The following is a 23,811-nucleotide window of genomic DNA, read 5'->3' on the forward strand; positions in this document are numbered from 1 at the left end:
TGTATCTACACACATATTTAGATAATATAGGGGATTCACAGATCATGTTTCATTTTAATTGCCTTTATAGAAATGCATTTAGTTATCTTTAGCAGCTCTTATAAATTTATTTTAATTATTGTAACATTTAGGTTTGGACATTCTTTTTAGTTTACTTGTAATTTTGTATTTTTTTGAATTGGTTTTCCAGTTCATTTTTAGTTAATATAATTTATAACTAAAGCATGTGTTGCCTTTAAGTGTTTTTAAAATGTTCCTCATGATATTTGCTCATTAATTAATGTATAAGACCTTTTGATGCATTTTATATATTTTATTTTATTTTAATGTTCAAATTATTTGATAGAATTGTAGGGGCAGGAAACTTTTCCCTTCTTCCCTTCTAGGTTTGGCTGGCCTAATAATTAAATTGACATAAAACTGATTAAAAGGAGAAAAACAAATTTAATTTCATATATGCAGGAACCCATATAAATATGAGATGCAAAGAAGTGACCATAGCAGGCATCTTACATACCTTTATATAAAGAAACAATAAAATTGTGTAGAATTAATAAAATAAAGGGGTTTGGGCTTGGGATAGTAAATTAGTAAAGAAGTAACAAAGTTTATTATACAGCCAGCCTTCTTGGCCCTAAAATTTCCTATCTCTGGTAACAAAGATGTTTTCTACTCTCATGGCACAAAGAATGTACCTTTCACATGGCAGGTTCATTTCCTGCTTTCGGTGACAAAGAAGGGTCAGAGTGTCCTTGCCCTGGCTGTTTCTTAAGTAAATAGCTTTAACTCAAAATAATCAATATCCCAAAATGGCCTATTTTGAGGTAGCATAATCTATTCCTCTTGCAAATATTTATTGTAAATATAAACATCCCTTAATAAGTTGTTTTCAAAAATTACTTTAGTAAACATTTGTTTTGCAAGCCATGCTTTTGCACAGAATATCAAATAACACAAATTTTGTTGTTGTTGTTTAGCTTTTAAGTTAGACATATTATATAAAGTTTTTCAGGAAAATTTAACTGTGACTCTTCGGGATTAATGATTTATTCTAGAATGGATTTTCAACTGACCGATATATAAACAAAGTCACTAAAGAAAAATAAAAATGGCCACAACATTTTCCTTTTTCCAGTCTTTTGGAACTCCTTGTCCTGCATGATTTCCTCAAGATAATGGCAAATGGTTCATCAAAGACTTTTGACATTTCCTTAATTACCCTCAGGGCACATGATATGAAGATGTTCTGATTTGAATTCTTCTCAATTTTTCCAGGAGATATTTTCTCATTTCAGCCTGATTCTCATTCCATGCTACAGGTAACAGGTTTATTCCAACATTAAAAGCTTTATTGCTGTCTATGGTCAGTGTTTCTCCTTACCTGTCAAAGGAAGGTAATTTCTGCTGATGCTTCTTTTTTTTTTTTTCTTTTCTTTTTTTTTTTTTTTAATATATTCACATACTTTTTTGGATGCAGAGGTAATTTTTTATGGTCTGTGTTAGGGGTATTTCCTCTCTGTTTCTGGCCTTCCAACATTAAACCTAAATAAGTCCACTATTAGACATTTCAACTTTTTCACCTGACCTTGAATTCTCTATCTTGTGCAGGGTTTTTGGTTTTTTGTTTTTTTGTTTTTTTTTTTTTTTTAATTCAGTGATCTATTATTCAGTTTCTAAGCATATTTTCACATTGAATTTAGTGACACAATGGGATTTTCATCAAAATGAATTCCCAGTAAGAGAAATTTTAAAATACTTTTATTGTATTCAAGCCAGAATTTTACCTGGGCGAGAGTTAGTGGCACAATTTCATCAGAAACATTCTCTTTTTGGGGGCAAAAAATATTGGATTTCTGATTTGGAAACCAGAGGATAGGGGTTAAATTGTATCTTTGTGATCCTGGAATCACTCTCTTTAGATAGATAGATAGATAAATAGACAGACAGACATAGATAGAGATCTATAGACATAATATATATAATAAAATAAAAATATAATATATAAATAAATATAAATATGTAAACAATATAAATATAAATATTAAATATAAATATATGTATATAGGGGCACCTGGGTGGCTCAGTGGGTTGGGCTGCTGCCTTCGGCTCAGGTCATGATCTCAGAGTCCTGGGATCGAGCCCTGCATCGGGCTCTCTGCTCAGCAGGGAGCCTGCTTCCTCCTCTCTCTGCCTGCCTCTCTGCCTGCTTGTGATCTCTCTGTCAAATAAATAAATAAAATCTTAAAAAAATAAATAAATAAATAAATAAATATATGTATATAATATATAATAACACAGTTAATAATCCCTGCCCTAGCTACCTCACAAAGAAGAGTGCATATGAAAGCACTTTATAGACCACGAACCTAGACAAATGCAGTATACTCTTGTTAAAAATATATTCTGAAAGGAACAAATAAGAAAAAGACTCTGAGGAATTGAGAAAAACAGTTGGGGTCATGTCTTCCAAACTTAAGCCTTCCCATAGCATTTATAGTTATCCTCCAGAAACTCTATTGTATACTTTATTTAGTCAGATGTTACAGGGTAAAGGAAAATCTTGCTTTTTGTAGCTTTATGCTGTAAAAATGGATAATCCCTATGTTATTCCCTAAGGGAGTAGGAGGCTATCAAAAGCTCTTGCCACACAACTCTTTCCAGCTGAGTTGATACACATACCTTTTCAGTTCAATGTCAAGCTCCCATTGAACTCTGTGTCAGCTGAATAGCTCTTCAAATTTCCTTATAAGCAATTTCATTGCTAGTTTGCTCACTGATGCTGAGATGTTGCCACTTGGTGTATTCTCACTTCCTATGCCCAGGGCTAAAATTCCCTGATACCAGACAACCAGAGAACATGAAAAGTTGAAGTCTTACTGGGAGGCTGTCTTCCTTTAATATTTCACATTTGTCATTCTATTTTATTAAGCCAGACATTACAAAACACAAAGAGGAAAAAAGGGCTTCAGAGTCTGCATCAAGGTATTTGATGAAGAGAAAAAAGGGTGATATGTTTTGCACTTGATACATTTGAATTTTTAAGATATTAATATTAATGATTAAAGTGCCTAAGATTTCCTAAGTAAAACTAGCGATGGTTTAATTTTTGCTCCAAAGGGCCCAATAGCTTTCCTTTTTCCAAGGAAATTACTTAGTATTTACTGGTTAAGTATCAACCCTGGGCTTTGGACAATTCACTCAGCTTCTTTTAGACTCCATTTTCTAAGTTGTAAAATGGGAATAGTAATATTTACCTATCCCAAAGTCTGGGTGAACAGTAATGAAGAAAATATATAAGGAAACACTTTTTAAAGAGGTAGAATATATTATAATTGGTATATGTTTCACTTTCAGCAAGATCTGTAGAATATATACAGAGAAACTTACCATGAAAAATTAAGACATAGGAATATTATGTCAAAGAGCACAAGTTATAATTGTGGATCCAAGATCCAAGAATATAATTGTAGATCCAGTATACAAGAACAGAACAGAATATATCATATATAAGAACTGAAGATATAGAAATATATTTGTTAACTACTATTGTTCAGTTATTATAGCTGAGTATTCAGGGATGTTAAAAGCAATAAAAAATAAAGTAGTGGGAAGGACTACACAGAGGTTCTCTGGGAGGCTTGGAGATATACAGGATTCAGATAAGCAGAATGTTGGATGGAGAAACTCACAGGTAAATGGAGTAGGATTCATGAATGCATAAATCCAAAAAGATTGAGAAAAAAAAATGAGGACTTTGATTTCTCATACAAGAATGATACTCAGCTGATATGAACAAAAAATAAAAATAAATATTTGAAATATCTTTGGATAATAAGATAATAAGATGAAATAAGATGGATAATAAGATGAAATCAGTTTGGGAGAAGATTTTTAAAAGTAAAGATATACTGAATTGAGTATGATGGAAAAGAGAAATTAAATTACAGATTTTGAGCAATGAAATTATGTAAGAATTAAAAAAAATGTTCTGTTTTGAGACATAGTCTAAAAATGAGAAGAGAAATTAGAAATGAGAAAATTTGCTATGCATATGTGGTACCTATTTATGATAAAGGTGATGATGTTATGTATTCAAATATGTTGGGAATAGAGAAAATGAAAATAACTCACAGGAACACAATAATATAGTCAAGACTAAGTATCAGTTTCTAAAAACTAAGTATCAGCTAAAGACTGACAAACACTGAAGCAAATCATACTATGATTCTCCTGATAATTTCTTTCACCCTGTCATTTCAATAACAGCAAAATTAACAATATTAGTGGCCATAAAGAAAAGAAAATAATACATTAAAAATGAAACCTGATACACATATATTAAGGAAGAATAATTTCTTTATTCTGGTAATGATGGCAGAGTTTCTGGACTGACTTTTAAAAGGTTCAGGTGTCATACACCTGAGTTTTTTAGTTTCAGTTTGCAAAGCCCTCATGGTTCAACTCCTTCAATGACTAAATAGGATTCAACAACATGGAGCCCTCAAGAGCCTGGGGTCTGGGCTGATTTTGCAAAATTGCTCTCTACTAGATATACTTCTGAAACCAGTTGTCAAGTCAAACAAGGCTGCATTGGCTGCAAGCTATTGAAAGCAAAAAGACAAACATAAATGGTTGACCTGGCTCAGCATTGCAGTGAAGGAAAGCTACACATGTCAGTCAGATCACTGTACAATTCTTCCTGGAACAGATAAAACTTACAGGAGGAGAAGGAAGAAAAATGAAAACTGAAACCTAGAAAGGATGTAAAGACCAAGTTAAAAAATAAAACCCCGGGTGCCTGTGTGGCTCAGTGGGTTGAGCTGCTGCCTTCGGCTCAAGTCATGATCTCAGGGTCCTGGGATTGAGTCCCACATCGGGCTCTCTGCTCAGTGGGGAGCCTGCTTCCCTCTCTCTCTCTGCCTGCCTCTCTGTCTACTTGTGATCTCTGTCAAATAAATAAAATCTTTAAAAAAAAAAACAACCCGTGGAAAACAAAAGGCAGGCACAGCACAGTAGAAAAGCCAAATTCATTTTTATTTAGTAGAAGATTCAAGCATTCATTTCCCCTTCCTTTTAAGTTGATCACCTTAAGGCCATAGTGGTTCACAGAAACAACCCAAAAGCACAGGAGAGCAACAAGAGCATCTGATGGGGAAAAGAATCAATGAAGACAAGCTGGTTTAACTTTGAAGAATTATTAACCACCAGAAAAGTCAAAATGCTTAAGAAACAAGGAGATGTAAGTCAAAGAGGAGAGTGTGAAAGATTTATTTTTAAATCCAGTTGACATGCCAGTTTACCCAGTCAAGAACTAAGGTAATAGCTTAAAACATCTTGGGAACTTCTCTATGAAGTATGGTAAAACAAGAATAGAAAGGGCTTGCCAGCTCTGTAGGTATGCACAGACTTATTGAATTCCTAATTACCCAAAGGCATCTTTTTTATTTTTTTAAATCAGGTAGTCTTTGTTCGCTGCCGCTAAAAAATTTAATAACACTTTAAAAGTCACACCGAATATATTCTGTGTATTATTGGAAAAAGCTATCCTTTCTGATGATGGTTCTCCAAGTTTGCCTTCATTGACATCCTTTATGCAACTGGACAACTGGCTCTTCTTACTTAGGAATAAAGTTTATGCCCATTTTCAAAAAGAGTGTTTTGAAAATCACACTATAAACCCTCCAAAATTATAACTTTATATTAATTTATGTTCAGCATGGCAGAAGCTGCTCATATACATATTTGGGTCTATGAATAAAACAATGTTCTAAAGTTAAACAGAAAATGTATTTTCCAAAATTTCCTGTTATCTTTCAGAAATATTAAATATCTTGAATAATAAAAGTATATTACATTAAATTTTTAAGGTATATTTCATACAATTGAATTTAATGTCTTTGTGAAACATAAATAGACAAAAAGATAGGTAGCTAGACTCCTCCCCACCACATATACACAAACACAAACACAAAAAATATCCACACTGTAGCCCCTCTACATCCACAAAGTATTTTCTCTATCTTTTTGGTTTCTCCTGGGATCTATCACTTCCTGTACAGTAATGAGGGATATATATATTCTCTCAAAGTCATGTAATTTAAATTGGGAGAACACTTGGGTACTCTTCTGATTTGCCCTTGCCCCTTCTATTACTCTACCATTCTTATATAAAGTCCCATCTGTTCTTATGCCCTTATGTCCCGCCAGCTCTACACCCAATACCCTCCCTCCACTCAAATCACTCCCTTTCAATCACCTTCTAAATCACTCCCTTTCAGTTTTAGAGATGCATTGTCTGTCTTCCTATTTATCTTACCACCTGTATCAGCTGGATGACATTATTTTCCACACAGGTAATGCAGGCACTGTAAATCATCCACTTGAGTACAATGTTCCCTTCCACAGTACTTCAGCCACAAACTTTGTGCCAACAAACTAAGATCTTGTCATTTCCCTCAAACTATTATACCTCTGAAATAATAAAGGTATATGAAGTGATTTATAATAACAAATATATATATATTTAATATATATTTAATATATATATAAAATATATATATATATATAAATATATATATATATACATATATGTATATATATGTGTGTGTGTGTGTGTGTGTGTGTGTGTGTGTGTGTGTGTGTGTGTATATTTAGTCCTGCTTCTGGCACAGAGCTCTTAAAACCCTTGGGATTTCCTGTGACAGGAGTCTTAATGGTGTGTCTTCTGTTATGTTAATGAGGTGAGTTTTGGACCCCACCTAAGGACTGGGGCAGGTCAGTGGAGCCACCTTGTAATAGGGGACTGGAACTTCCAGTCCCACCCCTTTCCCCACCTCCCAGAAGGGAGACATGCTGGAGGTTGAGTTTGATCACCAATGGCCAATGATCTAATTAAATCATCACTATGTAATGAAGCCCTCATAACACCCCAAAGAACTGAATTCAGGGGCCTCTGGGTTAGTGAATATGTGGCGATTTGGGGAGAGTGGCACACTCAAAAACAGAATGGAAGCTTGGAGCCCCTGCCCCATACCTTGCCCTAGGCATCTCTTCCATTTGGCTGTTCCTGAGTGATATACCCTTTTATAATAAACTGGTAATCAAGTAAGTAAAATGTCTCTCTGAGTTCTGAGAGCCACTTGGGCAAAAGAACTGAACCCAAAGAAGGGGTGTGTAGAACTTCATTCTATTATCAGTTGGTTAAAAGCACAGGTGACAATCTGGGCTTGTAATTGGCATTGGAAGTGGGAATGAAGGGGGCCAATCTTGTGGGACTGAGGCCTTAATTTGTGGGACCTGTAACTATCTCCAGATATGTAGTATCAGAATTGAGTTCCACTATAGGACACCCAGCTGGTGTCTAAGAATTGCTTTGTATGGAAAAATAACAACAGCAACACTGGATTTAGTGTCAGAATCCCACTCTAACATTCCATATTCGTTGGCTCCCTTAACTCACTCTTTTCTTCTTTCCTTCTACCCAATAATCTTCTCCAGTCCCTTGACAACACTATCCTATTAAATCATTTTTCACTTTTTCAAAGTTCTGACCCTATGATATCCTTATTGATTCTCAGCCCACGATTTGTATTCTTAATTCAATAACATTAGGAAAATAATCAAACAGAAAAGCCTTCAGATTACTTCTACCAAACTGAAACTCATATCTTCTCCCTCCTTTTATGGTTCTTTCTGTTCTGCTTCCATGTTCTTCTGTCTGATGAACTTCTACTCAGGCTGTGAGCAGATCTTAGTTTTGTTATCCTGACCTCCTGACCCCCATCCAAGTGGAGTCAAGTGCCTTTTTCATCTGATCGCAATGCCTCTTATATTTTTTCTTTCTTTTAGTACAACTATTGACTTACAGCAATAGCACATTAAGTTTGATAAATCCTTCACCCTACTAAGCAGACTCTAGAATACCCATTTGTGTACATACACATACACACACACACACACAAACACACAGGAATAAACATATATTTATGTATGCATATGTAACATACCCATAGACTAAATTTTTAGTACAGTTTTAGAGGAAAATTAAAAAAATAGAATTTTCATAATCAGAACACTCAGTTTACCTTATTTTTACCACATTTAATATGGTGCTTTTGTTACAATTAGTGAACTAATTTTAATATATTATTATTAAAGTTCTTAGTTTAGAGTTCCTTGTTTTTTTTTTCTTTCTTTTTTTTTTTTTTTTTTTGGTCTGGATTCTTATTTTTTTTTAATTTTTTTTTAAACATATATTTTTATCCCCAGGGGTACAGGTCTGTGAATTGCCAGGTTTACACACTTCAAAGCACTCACCATAGCACATACCCTCACCAATGTCCATAACCCCACCACCTCTCTCCCAACCCCCCTCCCCCCATCAACCCTCAGTTTGTTTTATGAGATTAAGAGTCACTTATGGTTTGTCTCCCTCCCAATCCCATCTTGTTTCATTTACTCTTCTTCTACCCCCTTAGCCCCCCATATTGCATGTCTCTCCCTCATATCAGGGAGATCATATGATAGTTGTCTTTCTCCGATTGACTTATTTCACTAAGCATGATACCCTCTAGTTCCACCCACGTCGTCGCAAATGGCAAGATTTCATTTTTTGATGGCAGCATAGTATTCCATTGTGTATATATACCATATCTTCTTTATACATTCATCTGTTGATGGACATCTAGATTCTTTCCATAGTTTGGCTATTGTAGACATTGCTGCTATAAACATTCAGTTGCACGTGCCCCTTCGGATCACTACGTTTGTATCTTTAGGGTAAATACCCAGTAGTGCAATTGCTGAGTCATAGGGTAGCTCTATTTTCAACTTTTTGAGGACCCTCCATGCTGTTTTCCAGAGTGGTTGCACCAGCTTGCATTCCCACCAACAGTGTAGGAGGGTTCCCCTTTCTCCACATCCTCGCCAGCATCTGTCATTTCCTGACTTGTTAATTTTAGCCATTCTGACTGGTGTGAAGTGATATCTCATGGTGGTTTTGATTTGTATTTCCCTGATGCCGAGTGATATGGAGCACTTTTTCATGTGTCTGTTGGCCATCTGGATGTCTTCTTTGCAGAAATGTCTGTTCATGTCTTTTGCTCATTTCTTGATTGGATTATTTGTTTTTTGGGTGTTGAGTTTGCTAAGTTCTTTATAGATTTTGGATACTAGCCCTTTGTCTGATATGTCGTTTGCAAATATCTTCTCCCATTCTGTCAGTTTTTTTTTGGTTTTGTTGACTGTTTCCTTTGCTGGGCAAAAGCTTTTGATCTTGATAAAATCCCAATAGTTCATTTTTGCCCTTATTTCCCTTGCCTTTGGTGATGTTCCTAGGAAGATGTTGCTGCGGCTGAGGTCGAAGAGGTTGCTGCCTGTGTTCTCCTCAAGGATTTTGATGGATTCCTTTCTCACATTGAGGTCCTTCATCCGTTTTGAGTCTATTTTCGTGTGTGGTGTAAGGAAATGGTCCAATTTCATCTTTCTGCACGTGGCTGTCCAATTTTCCCAACACCATTTATTGAAGAGGCTCTCTTTTTTCCATTGGACATTCTTTCCTGCTTTGTCGAAGATTAGTTGACCATAGAGTTGAGGGTCTATTTCTGGGCTCTCTATTCTGTTCTATTGATCTATATGTCTGTTTTGGTGCCAGTACCATGCTGTCTTGATGATGACAGCTTTGTAATAGAGCTTGAAGTCTGGAATTGTGATGCCACCAACTTTGGCTTTCTTTTTCAATATTCCTTTGGCTATTTGATGTCTTTTCTGGTTCCATATAAATTTTAGGATTATTTGTTCCATTTTTTTGAAAAAAATGGATGGGATTTTGATAAGGACTGCATTAAATGTGTAGATTGCTTTAGGTAGCATAGACATTTTCACAATATTTTTTCTTCCAATCCAGGAGCATGGAACATTTTTCCATTTCTTTGTGTCTTCCTCAATTTCTTTCATGAGTACTTTATAGTTTTCTGAGTATAGATTTTTAGCCTCTTTGGTTAGGTTTATTTCTAGGTATCATATAGTTTTGGGTGCAATTGTAAATGGGATGGACTCCTTAATTTCTCTTTCTTCTGTCTTGTTGTTGGTGTATAGAAATGCAACTGATTTCTGTGCATTGATTTTATATCCTGACACTTTACTGAATTCCTGTACAAGTTGTAGAAGTTTTGGAGTGGAGTCTTTGGGTTTTCCACATATAGTATCATATCATCTACGAAGAGTGATAGTTTGACTTCTTCTTTGCCAATTTGGATGCCTTTAATTTCCTTTTGTTGTCTGAATGCTGAGGCTAGGACTTCTAGTACTATGTTGAATAGCAGTGGTGATAATGGACATCCCTGCTCTGTTCCTGACCTTAGTGGAAAAGCTTTAAGTATTTCTCCATTGAGGATGATATTTGCGGTGGTTTTTCATAGATGGCTTTGATAATATTGAGGTATGTGCCCTCTATCCCTACACTTTGAAAAGTTTTGGTCAGGAAGGGATGCAGTACTTTGTCAAATGCTTTTTCAGCATCTGTTGAGAGTATCATATGGTTCTTGTTCTTTCTTTTATTAATGTGTTTTATCACAGTGATTGATTCATGGATGTTGAACCAACCTTGTAGCCCTGGAATAAATCCCACTTGGTCATGGTGAATAATCCTTTTAATGTACTGTTGAATCCTATTGGCTAGTATTTGGGCGAGAATTTTTGCATCTGTGTTCATCAAGGATATTGGTCTGTAGTTTTCTTTTTTGATGGGATCTTTGTCTGGTTTTGGGATCAAGGTGATACTGGCCTCATAAAATGAGTTTGGAAGTTTTCCTTCCATTTCTATTTTTTGGAACAGTTTCAGGAGAATAGGAATTAGTTCTTTAAATGTTTGGTAGAATTCCCCCAGGAACCATCTGGCCCTGGGCTTTTGTTTGTTTGGAGATTTTTGATGACTCTTTCAATCTCCTTACTGGTTATGGGTCTGTTAGGCTTTCTATTTCTTCCTGGTTCAGTTGTGGTAGTTTATATATCTCTAGAAATGCATCCATTTCTTCCAGATTTTCAAATTTGTTGGCGTAGAGTTGCTCATAGTATGTTCTTATAATTGTCTGTATTTCTTTGGTGTTAGTTGTGATCTCTCCTCTTTCATTCATGATTTTATTTATTTGGGTCCTTTCTCTTTTCTTTTTGATAAATCTGGCCAGGGATTTATCAATCTTATTAATTCTTTCAAAGAACCAGCTCCTAGTTTCGTTGATTTGTTCTATTGGTTTTTTGGTTTCTATTTCATTGATTTCTGCTCTGATCTTTATGATTTCTCTTCTCCTGCTGGGTTTAGGCTTTCTTTCTTGTTCTTTCTCCAGCTTGTTTAGGTGTAGGGTTAGGTTGTGTACCTGAGACCTTTCTTGTTTCTTGAGAAAGGCTTGTACCGCTATATATTTTCCTCTCAGGACTGCTTTTGTTGTGTCCCACAGATTTTGAACCATTGTGTTTTCATTATCATTTGTTTCCATGAATTTTTTCAATTCTTCTTTAATTTCCTGGTTGACCCATTCATTCTTTAGAAGGATGCTGTTTAGTCTCCATGTATTTGGTATCTTTCCAAATTTCCTCTTGTGATTGAGTTCTAGCTTCAGAGCATTGTGGTCTGAAAATATGCAGGGAATGATCCCAATCTTTTGATATTGGTTGAGACCTGATTTAGGACCGAGGATGTGATCTCTTCTGGAGAATGTTCCATGTGCATTAGAGAAGAATGTGTATTCTGTTGCTTTGGGATGAAATGTTCTGAATATATCTGTCATGTCCATCTGGTCCAGTGTGTCATTTAAGGTCTTTATTTCCTTGTTGATCTTTTGCTTGGATGATCTCTCCATTTCAGTGAGGGGAGTGTTAAAGTCCCCTACTATTATTGTACTATTGTTGATGTGTTTCTTTGATTTTGTTATTAATTGGTTTATATAGTTGGCTGCTCCCATGTTAGGGGCATAGATATTTAAAATTGTTAGATCTTCTTGTTGGACTGTTCCTTTGAATATGATATAGTGTCCTTCCTCATCTCTTATTATATTCTTTGGCTTAAAATCTAATTGATCTAATATAAGGATTGCTACTCCTGCTTTCTTCTGATGTCTATTAGCATGGTAAATTCTTTTCCACCCCCTCACTTTAAATCTGGAAGTGTCTTCGGGTTTAAAATGAGTTTCTTGTAGGCAACATATAGATGGGTTTTGGTTTTTTATCCATTCTGATACCCTGTGTCTTTTGATTGGGGCATTTAGCCCATTAACATTCAGGGTAAGTATTGAGAATATGAATCTAGTGCCATTGTATTGCCTGTAAGGTGACTGTTATTGTATATTGTCTCTGTTCCTTTCTGATCTACTACTTTTAGGGTCTCTCTTTGCTTAGAAGACCCCTTTCAATATTTCCTGTAGAGCTGGTTTGGTGTTTGCAAATTCTTTCAGTTTTTGTTTGTCCTGGAAGCTTTTAATCTCTCCTTCTGTTTTCAATGATAGCCTAGCTGGATATAGTATTCTTGGCTGCATTTTTTTCTTATTTAGTGCTCTGAATATATCATGCCAGCTCTTTCTGGCCTGCCAGGTCTCTGTGGATAAGTCTGCTGCCAATCTAATATTTTTACCATTGTACGTTACAGACTTCTTTTTCCGGGCTGCTTTCAGGATTTTCTCTTTGTCACTAAGACTTGTAAATTTTACTATTAGGTGACGGGGTGTGGACCTATTCTTGTTGATTTTGAGGGGGGTTCTCTGAACCTCCAGGATTTTGATGCTTGTTCCCTTTGCCATATTGGGGAAATTCTCTACAATAATTCTCTCCAATATACCTTCTGCTCCCCTCTCTCTTTCTTCTTCTTCTGAATCCCAATTATTCTAATGTTGTTTCATCTTATGGTGTCACTTAACTCTCAAATTCTCCCCTCATGGTCCAATAGCTGTTTGTCCCCCTTTTGTTCAGCCTCTTTATTCTCTGTCATTTGGTCTTCTATATCACTAATTCTATCATCTGCCTCATTTATCCTAGCAGTGAGAGCCTCCATTTTTTATTGCACCTCATTGATAGCTTTTTTGATTTCAACTTGGTTAGATTTTAGTTCTTTTATTTCTCCAGAAAGGGCTTTTATATCTCCCGAGAGGGTTTCTCTAATATCTTCCATGCCTTTTTTGAGCCCGGCTAGAACCTTGAGAATCGTCACTCTGAACTCTAGATCTGACATATTACCAATGTCTGTATTGATTAGGTCCTTAGCCTTTGGTACTGCCTCTTGTTCTTTTTTTTTTTTTTTTTTTTTTTTTTTTTTTTTGTGGTGAATTTTTCTGCCTTGTCATTTTGTCCAGATAAGAGTATATGAAGGAGCAAGTAAAATACTAAAAGGGTGGCAACAACCCCAGGAAAATATGCTTTAACCAAATCAGAAGATATCCCAAATCGTGAGGGGGGAGAAAGGGGATAAAACGAGGTTCAGAAAAAAAAAAAAAAAAAAAAAGAAACAACTAAAAAAAGAAAATGAATAAAGAAAAAATATAAAAAAGAAAAAAATATATATATATTAGATAAACTAGTTAAAAAATGTTAAAAAAGAAAAGGGTAAAAGTTACAAAATATTTAGCAGAAGAAGAGAATTAAAAATTGAAAAAAAAATTAAATTAACTGCAAGGCTAAAGGATCATGGGGAGAAAGCCATGAGTTCCATGCTTTGCTTTCTCCTCCTCTGGAATTCTGCTGCTCTCCTTGGTATTGAAACTGCACTCCTTGGTAGGTGAACTTGGTCCTGGCTGGATTTCTTGTTGATCTTCTGGGGGAGGGGCCTGTTGTAGTGATTCTCAAGTGTCTTTGCCCCAGGCGGAATTGCATTGCCCTTTCCAGGGGCTGGACTGTGTAATCTGCTCGGGTTTGCTTTCGGGAGCTTTTGTTCCCTGAGCGCTTTCCATAGTGTTCTGGAGGACAGGAATAAAAATGGCGGCCTCCCAGTCTCCAGCCCACAGGAGCCAAGAGCCTGGGGCCCCACTCCTCAGTGCACCCTCAGAGTACAGCACCCAATTACTCCCATCACCATGGCCTCCAGCCGCGCTCCGTGGTGACCGAGGCTGTGACCGGTTCAAGGTAACCCCGAGCTGAGAGCTCACTCCTCAGCTCTGTCTCTGTAGCCGGCTTCCCCGTTCTAATACCTGTAGGCTCTGCGACACTCAGACACCCCTGATCCTTCCGTGACCCTGCGGGACCTGAGGCCACACTGACCCCGTGTGGGCTTCACCCTGCTTATGCCTCTGGTACGATGTCCCTTAGCGGAACAGACTTTTAAAAGTCCTGCTTTTGTGCTCCATTCTTCCGCCACTTCCTGGGAGCTGGCTCCTCTCCCCGCGGTCTATCTTCCTGTCGCTTTAGATTCACTTCTCCGCCAGTCCTACCTTTCAGAAAGTGGTTGATTTTCTGTTTCTAGAATTGCTGTTCTTCTTCTCTTTGATCTCCTGTTGGATTTGTAGGTGTTTGCAATCTTTAGATAAGCTATCTAGCTGATCTCCTGCTACCTGAAGTAGTCTCAGCCTGCTACTTCTCTGCCATCTTGACTCCTCCTCCTTAGAGTTCCTTGGTTTTTATCCACTGTCCTTTTTCTGTTTTAGAATTCCATCCAGTATATCAAATTACATGTAGTTTAGTCATGTCTCCTTAGGCTACTTTTTTTTTTTTTAATATTTTATTTATTTAACAGAGAGAGACAGTGAGAAATCACAAGTAGGCAGAGAGAGAAGGGGAAGCAGGCTCCCTGCTAAGCAGAGAGCCCAATGTGGGGCTCGATCCCAGGACCCTGAGACCATGACCTGAGCTGAAGGCAGAGGCTTAACCCATTGAACCACCAAGGCACCTCTCCTTAGGCTACTTCTAACTGGAACAGTTTCTCAAACTTTCCTTGTTTTTCGAAACTTTATAGAGCTGAGAAATAATGGTCAGTATGTTTTAGGATGCTCCACTATACAAATTTGTCTGCTGTTTCTCTCATGAGAAGTCTAAGGTTGTGGGTTATTGGAGGAAGATCAGAGAGGCAAAGTGCCATTTCCTCACATAGTATCAAAAGTAAAGAAATCACTGTGTTGTATGACTATTGATGTTGACCTTGATCCTCTGGCTGATGCGGTGTTTGTCAGGATTCTCCACCATAAAATTCACCCACCCCTTTTCCATACTGTGCTCTTTGGAAGAAATTAACTGTGTTCTGTCCTCACTTATGAAGTCAGGAGTTATATTACTTTCTTGAGGGAAGATTATCTATATAAAATATTTGGAATTCCAAGGTATGGGAAATTTGTCTTTTCTCCCTCATTTATTAATTTGCTTAATTGTCTAATTATATCACTAAGGGTTAGTAGGTATTTATGATATCCTATGGTTATGTTACTCCTTTTTTTTTGTTGATCAAATTGTATCAGCTTTGGCCCCTGGGAGCTCTTTCAATAGGATCTAGGCTCCTTTGTCATACTCCTATTTGTGTGTGTGTGTGTGTGTGTGTGTGTGTGTGTGGTATGTAGTTGTTTTGTTTTAGGCATATCTTTATTTTCTGATACTACAAGACATTCCAGTTTCATCTTGTTTATTTCTTGCCTAAGTCCTAGAATCAACAATTTCTCCAAGGAGGCCTCTTCTTTTTATTGGATAATAGTATTAAAAACTAAGATTTGGATACTAGGTATGATCATTACTAGTGGATATTTATTCCTTGTAGGTCCTCTCCATTGACATAGTAATAAAATATATCTATGTATACTAAGGTGTGTATGTATACTAAGTCTATATATACTAAGCTGTATATATTATTATTCATATCTATATTAAGCTAAACATGAATTACTAATGATACCTCCAACATTAATCCATTACTACATGGATTATTTTAGCCTACTCCTTTGCTTATCTGTAAATTCCCACTCCAACACTGAGTGTTGTGGATACCCTTGTGGATAAATTGTGGAAAACAATTTATCTGCTAGAGTACCAGGCTTAGATGCTGTCCCTGTATCTTTGTTTTTGCTAAATTCACTCATTTTGGATGAATAAGTCTCTGATGAAATCTTTCCTGCAAGATAGGGTTTTGTTATGGGGAATGATCTGGTATAATTTCAAATGGTTTCCCTACTCCTGGCAAAACATGAGAGTATTTTTTTGATTCTTCACCATGAGAACCCAGTGGAGTTCCTGGAGACAGGACTCACGAATATGTGGAATTTCTCCTAACACTGAGGCCCCCAGGATTTTCTCATTCTCCTACTAGTTCACACTCAACCTCTAGCAATTTGTCAAAATTAGAACTTAAGTGTTCCTACCATTTAAGCTGTTCCAGCAGCTTCTGCTACAGGTAAGCAGATCTCTGTTGTGATTTTCTGTATTTATTTACCACTCTAGATTTTGTGGTGGCAGTCTGACAGTCTGATGAATCCAAGAAAATTAGTTGATATACAATTTGTTAGCCTCTTTTCTTATTATAAGAGCTCTGACTTTACATGTTGTAACTGAAACCAGAAATTCTTCATATAATTTAAAGGAAGCACCTAGACTGGCTAGACTCCCTCTACTAAACCAATTAAACTTTTTTTCATCCTTAAAAGAAAAAAATAGCCATCCAAGAATGCTTAATCCAATAATTGTAGACTTACTGGCCATCTCCCCAGGCCAAACATAAGGGTCATTGTTTATTCATCTTATAACAGTGAGATTTAAAGAAAGTCAGCTTTGTGCAGTGGCGGTATCATAGCCAATGAGGTTAATCCAAGGTGTGATTATTGCTAATTAAATAAAGTGTGATGGTAATAGTTCCAGAGGTAGACATATTAACAAAATGAGTAAAAGCTGAAAGAAATACAGAAGACAGGAAAAAACAAAAGCTGTTCCGAATAGCATAAATCTTGTCAATCTGCCAACTTTTAGTTAGCAGGCTCACAGTCTTATACATCTGTTATATAAAGTCTGCAGTAATTTATATATGTGCAGGGGCACCTGGGTGGCTCAGTTTGGTTAACTGTCTGCCTCTGGCTCAGGTCATAGTCTTAGGGTTCTGTGACTGAGCCCCAAGTTAGGCTCCCTGCTCAGTAGGGAATCTGTTTCTCTCTCTCCCTCTGCCCTTCCCTCCTCTCATTCTCTCTCTCTTTCTTTAATAAATCAATAAAATCTTTTTAAAAGTTATGTATTTCCATAGAAGATAATAATTGAGTGTGTAGTTATAAGCTCAAGTCATGAAAATACAAAAGCACAAACCTATGTCTGGTACATTAAATGTATTAAGGCAGGAATGTGTCTAATGCATTTTAGAGTAATCCCTATACTTAATACACTTACACTTAAACACAAATTGGAACTTAAGTCAGTTAACTTCTATTGCCTGGAAAAGCACTTATACAGAATACCTCAGTCCTCCAGGCTTCTCAGTAGGTGAACTGGTTTCTGCATATGTTATCTATGAACTATCTGGTATAATTTGCAATTGTAGCAGGTGACAACTATATTAAAATAAACATTTTTCTTACCCAGGCAGTGCTATTATGGATAAATCTCCATAAAATATCTTGACAACATACATCAAGTTGGAGCTTGTTAACAGTCACCTAATTCCTGTCAGTGAGAGTGAAAACAGACTACTGGAATATTCCCTGATGATAGGGTTTTTTTTGTTGTTGTTGTTTGTTTTTTGTTTGTTTGTTTGTTTAAGAGACATGACCAACTATTTTACTGTTAGTGACAGAATCATCTTTTCCTTTTCATGACAGTGACAGAAGATCAAATGCTTGAACTGTGACCATATTGTATAAATATTTGTTTAAAACCAATTTGGAAGGGGTAACTCAGTCTTTCCTTGTAAAGACACATTTAGTAGTTACTTGGAGTGCCTTATGAAGCTGATTATGGATTTTCACTAGAGGAGCTTTATAACTGACTAATGGCTCTCAATGACCAATAATTGATCAAAGATACTTCCAGATTGCACACCAGCAAGTTATTTCAGTACAGAAGATACAATTTATAAAGCTTATCATAGTTCAAAGTTATGTTCCTTTGCCTCAAAGTCTGCTCTGATGTACTTCAGAGTTTGAGAAAAGGAGTGGCATTATCAAAATGATACTTTCAAAAGATGGTTCTTGGTGTTGTTGGGTGTGACAGATCAGAGTAGCAGAAGCTGGTTCTGGAGAGGTTAGAAAGGCAGTGCTTTATAGACATTTAGAATCAGGTTGAGTTTGGGTGGATGAAGGCTCTGCCTTATGGCTGAAACAACACAAATGAATGGCAGTTTTGTAAAAAAATTGGGAAAGTTTTGGCAAGACTTGAAGACACTCTGAAGAGCACAGGAAAGAGAATAATATTTACTTGCCTTCTTGCTGAATAGAAATGTCATTAATTATGAGTTTGGAATAAAAATTATACCAGAAATGAATTAGCTGTTGTCTGTCTGAATTAGGAGCTGAACAATGTTGGGGAAAAATAAAAATCAGAACAGCAAGAAACCAAGTGACACTTGGAGAAGTCAGATTTATTTTATACCAGTGGGCCCAGACCACCTGGCCCTCAAAATTCTGGGCCCCGGGGCAGTGGAGTTAAATAGCTTTTTATAGAGATGTGCAGGGGGTCAGGTTCCAAGGGTTATGCTGGCTGCTGGTAGGTGGGTTTAAACTGGGGGAGCCGGGGCTGCTTTAGGCGGGAAGAGTAGTGCAAGGAGCCTGTGGTGGGAAGCCTATTTGCAGAAACAGCAACAGCTGGTTATCTCTTGCTCCCAGTAGGGCTTCTGGTTATCTCTAGCTTATTGTTAGTAACTTCCCATCTACTGGGGCCTGCCAACCTGGGCCTGCTCTGGGTAATTTTCCTCTTCGATTTTCCTAAAATAACGAATGCTTCAGGATGGGGAGATACTGTGTGTAGAATAGGTTGTCTAGTGGGATATGAGTGTGTGTTATCCAGTTAAATTGCAACTAAGGAACAGTGCAAAGGGCAAACATCTTGAAGTGTTCTTTTTCCAATAATAAAAAAAAAAAAAAGTTGCCAGAGGTTGGAATATGTTACCCTCTTATGGGCCTTCCTGAGAGCTGACATAAATAGCCCTATTATTTGCCATATCCATAAACCTCTCCCCAGGAAATAAGGAGTGAAAATAAACACTGTGGTTGTGTTTTGGAAGATGCTGATATCCCACAAAGTATATTATTCCCTTGTTTCATGTCAGCTTTTCTACCTTGAGCCAAGTGAAGAAGGATCCAAGAACATCATTTACAGAAATTAGAAAGGCCTGGAGAAAAGATTATAGTAGGGTTGTCACATAAAATATAGGAAGCTAGTTAAATATGAATTTCACATAAACAACAATTTTTTTTAATTTCAAACATGCCGTGTGCAATATTTGAGATATGCTCACAGTAAACAATTGTTACTCTTCATCTAAAATTCAAGTGTAACTAGGCACCCTGCATTTTTATTGGCTAACTATGGCAATTTGAATATAGTGACCTGGGTGATAGGCATCTTGTTCACTGGATGAGTATTTGTTTTACTTATTTTACTTCAGTTTTACTCTTTTATTACCACCTGGCTTAAGCATGATGAGATAATTTTTTAAATATGTATTATGAGAGACTAAGGGCATGGTACAGTGTTGAGATATCTCAATGAACCAGTTCTGTGCTTTTGAGGTTTTGTGATAAGCTAGATTGTCTTTCCATGACAAGCTGGATGCCTGCCAAGAAATTTCAAAGAGTAGCAGTATCTCAGAACAGGACTCCTCAAATGTACTGTGAAAAAAGAATTCCCCAGGGATCTTGATAAAAAGGAGAATTTGACTTTGAAGGTCTAGGGTGGCACCTGAAATTATACTTTTCTAATAAGCTCCAAGTTATTGCCAAGGTTGAAGTTCCACTCATCATACTTTGCGTAGCAATGCAGTGAGCATTATCTAGGGTGCAGAGCCTCACTCAAAATTTCAAAACCAAAAACTCAATCTTGTCAGTGACCTCAGAGATTTTATTCATCTAGATACACTAACCTAAATTTAATCAAGCAAACAAACTAGTATGAGAATCAAGATTACTATGCTGCAAGCCACCCTCTTCCTTATTAATAAATTAGAACCTAGTGCAGACTATGTCATTTCTCTATGTAAAGCCCTCTGTAGCCTCTATTCCTCTGAGAGTAAAAGCCTGTGTGCCTCATGATGGCCCTGAGGCTCTGCATGCCCTGCCTCTCATTGCCTTCCTGACCTCATCTGCTAAGACTCTACCTGGTTGTCCTCACACACTCCTTTCTTGCTGCACTAGCTTCATAGCTATTGTTTTTAGAACACACCAAATATCCTCCTGATCTCCAGCTTCTTGTTTGTGCGTTTGTTTTGCCTATCCACTGTTCTTTCCAACAGCCACAGAGCTTCGAAGCTTCCTTCCATCTTCCAGGACTTTACTTAAAAGTACCGTCTCAGTGAGACTATCCTACTCATTCCATTTTAAATTGCAGCTCTTTACACCACATTCCAGATGTTCCTTCACTCAGATATAATTTTTTCATAACACGTATTTCTTAACATAGTATATACTTTACTAATGTGACTTATTAATTGTTATTACCTATATGCTCATGCTAGAATGCAAACTTCACGAGGGCAAGAATGTAGCACACTGCTTGGACATCATTCAGGTCATAGTAAGCTCTTAATATATGCTTTCTTGTTTGTTTGTTTTAATTCAACTAATTTATTTGAGAGGTAGAATTATTGAATGGAAAGTTACTTTGAAAGGACAATGGAGGTGGAAAGTCATTAAATACACTTAAGCCTTATTATAGTAAGTCTAATAAAGCATCCCTGGACCTTACCATGTCTCTAAGAATCTGTTTATTCTGTTGAAGTGAATTGTGTTTTTTGTTAAGGAGTTTTGGAAGCCCTTTTCCAAAAACTTGTTTTCTCTCTTATTCTCCTTTCTCCTGGATGGTTGTATCTATTTCATTGAATCAATATTTTTAATGTTAACACCACAGATTTAATTATTTGGTGAAAGAATTTTATCTTTTTCAGATAGCTTGACAGTTATTTGATATGATCCAGTATAGCTGATCTAATTATCAAAATTCTTGTAGAAATGGGGTCTTATAGATCTCAAATAAAATAATTTGTTTTGTATGACAATATCATACTATGTTGAAAAGAACTAATGGTAGGAACTAAAGGCATAGAACTCTTGTGTCATCCTCTCCATTATGACAGAGAAGGGGGAACAAACAATAATAAGAGAGTCCATGGTACATAAGGAAACTCCATATAGAAAATTTAATATTGGGGGGCTCCTGGGTGGCTCAGGGGGTTAAAGCCTCTGCCTTTGGCTCAGGTCATGATCCCAGGGTCCTGGGATCGAGCCCCACATCAGGTTCTCTGCTCAGCGGGGAGCCTGCTTCCTCCTCTCTCTCTGCCTGCCTCTCTGCTTACCTGGTATCTCAGTCTGTCAAATAAATAAATAAAACCTTAAAAAATAAAAAAAGAAAATTTAATGTTGGGGCACCTGGGTGGCTCAGTGGGTTAAGCCTCTGCCTTCAGCTCAGGTCATGATCTCAGAGTCCTGGGATGGAGCCCCGCATTGGGCTCTCTGCTTAGCAGGGAGCCTGCTTCTCCCCTCTCTCTGCCTGCCTCTCTGCCTACTTGTCATCTCTCTCTCTGTGTCAAATAAATAAAGTCTTTAAAAAATTAATATCAAATTATTTCAACTGACCCATATTTAGTATATTAACATATTTATTCCAATATGTGAAATATCTGACATTTAAAGCATGAAAAAGGGAGCTAGTTGAGAATAATGTCTAAGAAAATGGTTGAGAGAATTAAGATACAGGGTTGAGATACAGCTTTTCATAAGATAAGGAGGGTGAGGAATAATTAAAGAATAACACTGATTAATCAGAAATTTAGTATGTACCTTATAAATGACTTGGAGTGTAATAACATAAAATAAAACAGAAATTTAAAAATTATATAAAAAATAGAAAAATACTACAATATGGGAAAAAAACCCCATACGCCTAAATTTCATGACAAACAAATCATATACATTTCATATCTCCCCCAAATGATTTTATACATTTTTAGAATTAAATCTCTTTTATAGTGTTTTTTTCCTGAATATCCATCAACATACTCTGTATTAAATTTTTCATTAAATTTTCTTTTATGACCAAAACAACAACCAAAACTGCACTAAAAACAAATTTTTAGCAATAACATTAACCAAAATGATTAAAATAATTCCTTTTATACTTTTAAAGCTAACGGTAAATATCAGTATGTGTTTTAACATTACCTTCAATTTAAAACATGATCTTGAGACCAAATTTGTATATTATTACTCTTATCATGGCTATAAAAGTAAGCTCAAACTAAAAAAAAAAAAAAAGTGTTGAATAGTTTCCTAATGGTCTTTAATATAGGCATTTTATTTTATATTTAAAGATTTGAAACTTAGATAATGTTATGTACTAGAAATTACATTTTTTTCTTCCCTCCTTCAAATTTTGAAAAGGTAAAAGTTACTATTATATTGAAAAATATATTTCCATTATGCCAAAATATATTAATACCTATATAATATCATCAGGGAATTTGAGGTTCCATAAGATGTTTAGAAAACTTGTTTCCTACCCTTTTTACCATAGATGTCAAAATACTATTACTTGTCTTGGCCATCCTCCAATTATGGATTCACAGTTCTTGTTTCCTGCAATATAAAGGTCTTATACCATAAAATCATCAAATCCACCTCTTTACTCTAGCTAATGGGACTAGAGGGGGAAACCTGATCTATAGGCTAGCAATCTCTGTGTCACTTGACAAGTAAAATTAAGTTGAGTTAACCCAATTCTCTAATTCAGAAATTTAAATTCAAAATCTAAGGAAGAATTGGCTGGTTAGAAGTAAGAGGGAAAAATAATATGTGTAGACACATGATTAGGCAGAGTATGTATCATGTAGAAGCCAAACTAATGAGAAAGCAGAGCAAGTCAATTCACAGAGTAATAAATAAAGCAGGCACACAGTGTCAGTGGGATCATGTATCAACAGAGGACTAGAGCAAAAACTGGTGAACTCTCTCTAGGTTGCATTCAACCTGTCTGAATCTAAAACTGCCCTCTTGCTCCAGACTCTCTTTGACCTGTCCTGTTTTCATAAATCTTTGTGAAAGGACTCTCCGAGTCACATCCATCATTATAATAATATCTCCTACTTGAATTAGTTTGACCATATCTGCTCTTTGCAGCAACAATGCATTTTATCTAAGCTATCCTTTTAAATATGTAGTTGCTTGAAGAGCGGCCACCCAAAAGGTTGTCCACAGAAACTCATGTGAGTTTACTAGGGAAAAGGGTCTTGCTCTTGAATGAGTTTAAGGATCTCAAGATGAGATCATCCTGCATTATCCTGGTGGGTCTGAAATCTAATGACCAGTGTTTTTATAAGAGACAGAGAGAAGATACAAAGAGGGGAAGGCCATGTGAGGACAGAGGCAGAGATTACCGTGATTCAGCCACCAGGAACACTGGGACTTATCAGAAATTGAAAGCGAGGAAGGATTCTATCCCAGAGAATTCTCCCTTGGGAGGAGATTCTTTCCCTTGGAGGAAGTCAGCCCTGTGGACAACTTGACTTTGGACGTTAGGCCTCCAGAATTATGAAACAATACATTTATGTTCTTTTAAGTCATCAAAATTTTGGCAGTTTGTTGCAGCATATCTAAGAAACTAATACAAATTCTATGAATTCCAGCCCCACCCCCCACCCCGCATAGTGAGGGGCAGGACTTTTCATTAAAT

The 23,811-nt window shown here is 36.5% G+C and overlaps 1 pseudogene; it reads left to right on the plus strand.

The window, feature by feature from the left end:
• Window positions 1-16,718: 16,718 nt before the first annotated feature.
• LOC125089543 (uncharacterized) lies at window positions 16,719-16,842 on the plus strand (annotated as a pseudogene).
• The last annotated feature ends 6,969 nt before the right edge of the window (window positions 16,843-23,811 follow it).

This window comes from Lutra lutra, chromosome 1 (genome assembly GCF_902655055.1).
Source record: "Lutra lutra chromosome 1, mLutLut1.2, whole genome shotgun sequence".
NCBI classification, from domain to species: domain Eukaryota; kingdom Metazoa; phylum Chordata; class Mammalia; order Carnivora; family Mustelidae; genus Lutra; species Lutra lutra.